Source organism: Maylandia zebra, linkage group LG3 (genome assembly GCF_041146795.1).
Source record: "Maylandia zebra isolate NMK-2024a linkage group LG3, Mzebra_GT3a, whole genome shotgun sequence".
Taxonomy (NCBI): Eukaryota; Metazoa; Chordata; class Actinopteri; order Cichliformes; family Cichlidae; genus Maylandia; species Maylandia zebra.
The window spans coordinates 13,847,736-13,855,078 of NC_135169.1; the positions used below are offsets into that span (position 1 = coordinate 13,847,736).

Here is a 7,343-nt window from a genome sequence, read left to right on the forward strand (position 1 = left end):
ACAACGATGTGCAGTAATGCCAATAAGGTTAACAAGGACAAATTGAAATAATAGCAGAGATTTATTCAGAGATTTGTGGTGTGTGTTGCTTGGCAGACCGTTTACCATGACTGTGCCAAATTATTACAACAGTAGAATTAAACGCATGTTTTTCTTGGCTTACTGTATCATAGTTTAAGATAGATTAACAACACTCTGAATTGGGGTTGCTGTGAGAGGAGCTGTTAATGAAGCTGGTTTTTAAAGGATGTGTAGCAGAAATATAATGAAGAAAAATGTTTAAATTTTGAGATTTTTAAAAAATCTGAAAAAAGTGTGCTTCTATATGTATGTGAATTTTTTCATGCCCATGTTCTCTGTCCATGCATTTGAATGGCAGCTTTAAAAACAAGCACAGGAGGATTGCCTATGCAGTCCTGTAAGCAGCAAGACGTTCTAGGATCATTTAAATGAAGCAAAATTAAATTCTAAAAGCTATGCTAATAATTGTTTTTATCTTTTGTGCTAAGTTTAGATATAATGAAATATGCCATGTAACTAGTGCACTCGTCCCACACTGTTCAAATTTTGAAATGATTGGCTTGGCGGTGAGATACATGCTGCCATACACTTTGCATACATTTTAGTACTATTGAATGACTGATATCAATAAATAAATAAATACTTACATACATACATAAATACATGAATAAATATATGTTTTGATCTAGAGTGGAGAGCCTCACTTGTTGCTCCACAACAACATTGTGGAGCAACTATTCCTCCACAGCCTGGTGATCTGCCCACAGTTTTCATTCTATAGTCATCAGTTAACCTTAACATTGTAGGAAATTTTTTTCTTTAAAGTCAACAGTTTTACACTTTTTGTGTCACGTGTCATTTTTCTGCTTTGCAAAGTCAAACTGTATTTGTTGAAAAGGTGAAAAAGGCTTGACCTGGCGGGAAATCCTGCAGAAGAGGACGACAAACTAACAGATGAAAGTACAAACAAGTTAATATTCAATGATGAATCAATAAAAGAGCATTTCAGAAACACAGCGTGCTTTAACAGAAAGGCCGACTGAGGCTTCAGCTTGGCTCCCACTGACTACTTAACGGTAAACTCTGGATATGTTACTGGGGTTCAAAATCTATCTAAGTCATACATCCTCACTGACACTTGATAAAAACGCTGATGACCTGTTGTTTCAAGTTGTCTCCAAGGCTGATGTAAATTTCTTCCACATCTGTTACAGTGTGTGGCTTAAACCATAATGGTGTGTTCATTTAATGTTACACAATTTTGTTTTCCCAGTCACAAACGGCAGTCCCATGAACACGTATTATATAAAGTATAATAATAGATCTATTTTGTTGTTTTCTAACAAATTTCCTGTGTCAGAGTTTTGATCAACTTAAGTTCTTGTGAATATTACACGTTTTTAAAACCACTGTTTGTTAATTATGACCTTTATGCCTCATTACTGATTAATAACTCTAATAATACTCTAAAAAAGATCATTTCTGGATTATTTTGACTCTAAAAAATAATCAAATAAAAGGGTCAAATTTACCAAGAACATTTGTTTTGAAATCATTTATATTGTCTATACAGTCTTTCTGCAACACCGTCTGGAGGTTTCCCAGTATAAACCTGTTACAGGCATAACTGGCATCACATGTTGGCCATATCTTTATGCTATATTTAGATTACTTGCTTGGCATATATTGTTTGAAAGGGTAGTGTCCCTTAAAGCACACAGACATTTCTTCTTAATTTTTGACACATAAATGCAGTCAAAGGGCTTTGGGGTTTTTTGGTTGCCTTGTTTTTCAAGAGATGTTGCAGTTAAACCTTTAAACATTGCAGTTTCTAAAATGGAAGGAAATAAGCAGTTTATTTTGAAATACCAGCTTTTTCTCTTATGGATATTTATTATTCCTCATCAATTAGACAAAGGCAGTGTCACGAACCAGGCCATACGGTCATGACAAAAAACAAAACAAAACAAAAAACAAACAAAAAAAACAGACATGGTTAGGAATGTATTCCAAGCTGCTTTATTCTTTTAAACAAATAAAACAGAAAAACGCCTACTGTCAAAAACAAACAGTGGTGTGTGAAGGAATGGATGAGTGAAGATGATGCATGTAATGGCAAAATGGGCCAATCAAGAGCTGGAAGCCGTTTTCTGCTATGTGTCATCCATATCAGACTACTCCATTAACTGGAGAAAATCAAAGATTCTGCCTCTGAACTATGAATTTCAGAGCATTTCCACCACTCAACTGCAGCTGGGTAACATTAGATGTTTAGTTATAGATGACAGTCTGTTGGCATCACATTTTAGGATGGCCTCAGCTTTCTTGGAACCCCAGCAGAGTAGGTACTGAAAAAGGATCTGATCTAATGGAAAAGCCTAAAAACTAAATTGAGTCAGTCACTACTTTTATAAATGAGGCTTTTAGAGAAGAAGGAGAATTTGGACCTGGAAACAGCTGATTAGGGATGGGTATTGATAAGATTTTCACGATTCCGATTCCATTTTCGATTCTGTTTAACGATTCGATTCTTTATCGATTCTTTTTAAAAAAGGAGAACACTAAGTTCGATTAGCTTAGAACTTTGTTTTATATCTTCTCTTTGAACAAGATAGAAATTGAGGAGTAACATGGCCTTACAAACCCAACAGTGAGATCTTAAGAGATCCACAGTCTACGGCTCTTCAATGGGGTGTCACAGGGTCCCCAGGAAAAAAAATTGTAAATGTAAAATAATAAAATAAATATTCTTCTGTAGCAATAACAAAGTTTAACATAAATTATTCTGTAGCAATTACACAAGAATATCCAGTAATGTCCCTGCCTACAATTAAACACATTCACTTACCTAAAATTGGGGGCATCTGCTGTGGCAAATGGGTTCAAGCCAGTGTTGCCAACTTAGCGACTTTGTCGCTATATTTAGCGAGTTTTCAGACCCCTTAGCGACTTTTTTTAGAAAAAAAGTCGCTAAAAAAAGACGTGAAAGCGCGTATTGCTTTTACTCTCAACAAGCAGTGGGTGCTGTAACGCAGTCAGTTCTTCTTTTACTCTTTTACTCTTATGCTGTTTTGTGGATCACAAGGTTTAAAACTACTTATAAACACACACACAAAGTAACTCCACCAGAGTGCCTATTTCAGGTCACTTTTGCCGGTCCAAGCCCGGGTAAAGGAGCAGGGTTGGAATTGTGACATTAAAAAAAACAATAATTGCTAAAAGAAATTTAATTTGTAGTTCTAAATAAACTCTAAATGCATTTAGGACGTTTTTTACTCACTTTGTCTCTTCCACGATGTTATTTCTCTCTCCAACAACGTAGGTTACAATTAGATTAGCATGACCAATTATGCAAATTAGGCGATGACGTCATTTAGCGACTTCTAGCGACTTCTAGGACAACCAATAGCGATTTTCCTTACTGAGGAGTTGGCAACACTGGTTCAAGCCTTTTACCACAAACTTAGTCACTGCTCGGTGACATTTGTCTATCCTGGCCTGAAAGGAGACGCTACCGGTAGACTGCAGTGAGAACTGCCAGCATCTGAGCCAGACTCTGTCTGTCTCTCTCATCATGGTCACCTAAATGCACAGTAATGGCAGGTTTTGTAATAAGGCAGATCGCGCTAACATAATATGCAGTGTTAGTTGATTATTTACCTGCCGCATTAACGGGAGAGGACGTGCAAACGTTACCGCTGCTGCTGGGTTGAGATTCACGAGTCCGGAGCGGAATTAAAAACATGACATTCATTTAAGGTCATCGCGTGTTTTGTGAGCAAATGCTTTTGCATATTTGTAGTGTTTCCTCCCTTAAATGAAGTATCTACTTTGCAAGTATTGCAAGTTGCCCTGTTGTCATCCGTTCTCGTAAACTTTTGAGCATTTGAGCCGCTTACGCGCCGTGTTTCTTGCCAGGTAAATGACGCTCCGCAACGTGGTGACGTCATTCGGGGCGACTGGAATCGATAAGGGAATCGTTTGCAAAAATGTCAAACAATTCCAAGGAATTGAAACAGTGGGAACCGGTTCTCAACAAGAACCGGTTTTCGATACCCATCCCTACAGCTGATAGCAACAAACTTAGAACAAACAGTTTATGAGGGGAAGAGATGAAGCAAAAAAGCCAAAGACCAATTGTTTTATTAGTTTTTTAAACCCATATCCTTTATTTCTTTATTTATTTTAGTCTTTTGGAGCAAATAGGAAAACAATGAAGGAAACAGATCAGAGCGTCAAGTTTCAGTTACAGCTAAACTGTTATTTGCACTATTGCCTGTTTTCAGAGAGGAAGGCTGAAACATACGTATGTTCTTTACTTCTTTGACAATGCAAAACTGCACTAAATATTTTGTCTATCAGCTCTGAGAGTAATTTCATGAGAGGACTAAGAGATCTGGTTAAAAATTTATGAGCAGTGGGATTTGTTCAGTCCTCCAATGGGAGCTAAACTGTGGCACAGAGCGTTGGGATGCTGTCTTGGCATGGTCACATGGACTCCAGCAATTGGATGGCTTCATCTGCCTGAAAGTGGTCTTAACATTACTCACATGCACCAATGAATCCTGTCAGCCAAACAAGACTGTCCACCTTAAGAAGCTTTGATAACTGGACCTGACCATAAGTACACTCAGTTGTTGTCTTCTCTTGGATCTTTCTCCAATGACATTTAAACTGTTGCTCTTACACATGACTACACAGCAAATCCAGCATGTCCAAATTAACACTGTCGGATTTGATTTCAACACTATTAAAGTGTCTATATGGGTCCACACCAGAGAGTGTTAATTTAACTCTTTTTGGAGAGTTGGTACGTTAACTCTGATTTAGTGTTAAACACCAAATCTGTCTGGAGTTGATAATTTAACACTTGGTGTTAAGAGTTTATATATTAACTCTCAGAGTATTTTAGTTTAACTACGTAAGAGTTATCTTCTAATTCATTCTAAAAAGCGGGAATTTTACTGTTCTGACCTTCTAGAAATTTCTTTTGGAAATAAACATTTACTAAAAAGATGCAATGGTTTTTGAAAAACATTTATTCTGAACTGTGCACCACAATTTCAAAACATTTTCTGAAAGATGTAACAGTATACATGTTCTCACTTTCATTAGAATTTTGTTTATCAAAAGGTCTGACATGGTAAATGCAAATAACAGCATCTCATCACTTATTTCTTCAATACAATATGCATGTCCTTCATTCATCCCTTTGTGGAACTTCAACGCACTTCTGCTCTCCCCCATATTCCATCTTCACAAGCATATCCTGTGTGGAGATTGAATAAAAATTAGTTGACACTAATTAATGGCACAAATAATCCAGTAAACAATTGCAGCACAGTAAAAAAAAAAAAAAAAAAAAAAAAAGGAATCCTCTTTGAGCCATTACTTGTGTAAAGTATTTTCCCAAAAGACAAGGACACAGGCAACAGGTAATACTGAACTAAATGTAAAACCTCAACCTTTTTCATTTTTACCTAAACCGTGTGCACAAAACTCTGGAGGGATCTATGCTAACGTAGAATCCAGTCAGGACGTCTGCTACTGCTGTTTGCTCGGTTTGTTTTGTTTTTTTATGGGCGATCGTTTTCAGGCTTCAAGTAGCACCATTATACCAACATTTCACACTCTAGACATTGTTTTAGGTGTATTTGACCAAACGTTTGACTGAAAATTCACATGGAAGCTTTTTTCAAGGCTGTGGTATTTGCCCGCAAACAATACCTTTCAGCTAGCTAAAACAGAATATTATGCTATCAGCGAGCAACATGGCTAATGCCTTTCACACAGCTTTGTCTCCAAAGAGCCACAGAAGTAAAAGCTCATAATAACAATTGAAACAATCTTTGAAAAAATGACTTACCAAGCATGGCAAACAACTCAAATATGTAGAGCAAAATGTTCTGAAACGGCTTCACTTCAGCTTCGATTGGAGCCGTGCTGGGGGCGGAGTCTGTGAATTTACTCTGTTGGTGTCATAGCCCCTGTAGGAGTTCAGAGTTAAGAGGTCAAGAGTTAATGTTTCCATTGTAACACCTCCAGATTTGACAGAGAAACACTCATTTTTAACACTCGATTTTAACTACTATCATTTTACACCTCAGAGTTACATTAAAAGAATGTGACTGTGCTTAGAGTAAAATTAACTCTACTTTTGCAAGAAGACTATTAACACCAAAACATTTAACACTTTTGAATTTGCTGTCGTGACATACCTCAAACTGAAGAAGTGCCTTTACATAATGAAACATGTCGCCATGAAGAGAAGTTTTGTCTTTATGTCATCTAAACAGGATTTGTAATGTGACTCCAACTTCTGTTAGTAATGTTGTGTTACTGTTGAAATGTGAACTGTTTCTTTAAAGGGCCCATAGTCACAGTCCACACCAACACAAGTTCAACATGAGTGAAACAGAAACTCTGACTCCGTGAAAGGTTCATGGGTCAACATCACATTAACCATTATGGAGTCTCTGATATAAAATCATGATATGATCCAAATGGAGGATCATGTTTATTATTATGGAGAAAACCACAGAGAGAGGCTCAAACTGTTTTTGTGTCGCGGTAACTTCTGCTGTGAGTTTAATATTCACTCACTTTAATGTTCACCTTAGAATCCTTTTTGTCAGGTGGATGTTACATTCACCAGCTGTCTGTTGGTCTTTGGTTTTACTTTAATGTACAATGACTCTACATTTTGCAATCAAGTCAAACCGAGGACAGTAAGGATCTCCAGAACCATTCATATTCATGAGAGAACTCAGATAAGTTTTTCAGAAGATAGTTACCAAATTATGGTAGTAGAATAAAAATGTACAACTAAAAATACAAATTTATTACTGTTCCCAAAAAAGATGTAAATGTTTTGGTTGATGTGTATTTTCAGTCTTTACTGCATCATTGGCGATGACAGGAAGGAAGAAGCTTTTTATTTGTGAATTTAAGGCAACTAGCAAAAAAATTATGGCTTTTAAAATGTGTTGAACACATTTCCAACATAGTAACATCGACAGTATATTTACACTATAAACACATGCAATAAACATTTACTACACAGTACACATAACAGCAAACATTTGTCTTCTAGCAAACCATCAGCACATTTTCAGTGAGACATTTCAAAAGCTGCTGGGTTAAACCGAACAATAAAAAGCACTAAATACAAATGTATTTCTATTCTTTTTTAAGAGCCTCAATAATATTTGTCTTAATGAGGTTTCTGCTGTGATGTCACATGTGCACAGAGTTATCCACCATACTGAACGTGATCAGAACCACCTGAAGTTTGCATTCATGAAGAGGGCGTTACACCAAAA

At 36.6% G+C, this 7,343-nt stretch overlaps 1 long non-coding RNA gene across 1 annotated transcript; it reads right to left on the bottom strand.

The window, feature by feature from the left end:
• Positions 1-5,042: 5,042 nt before the first annotated feature.
• Positions 5,043-6,121, bottom strand: LOC143416975 (uncharacterized). Its single transcript, XR_013097218.1, has 2 exons — positions 5,888-6,121; positions 5,043-5,290 (listed from the first exon to the last, which is right to left on the bottom strand). It is a non-coding gene; the product is annotated as an uncharacterized LOC143416975 (long non-coding RNA).
• Between the last annotated feature and the right edge of the window lie 1,222 nt (positions 6,122-7,343).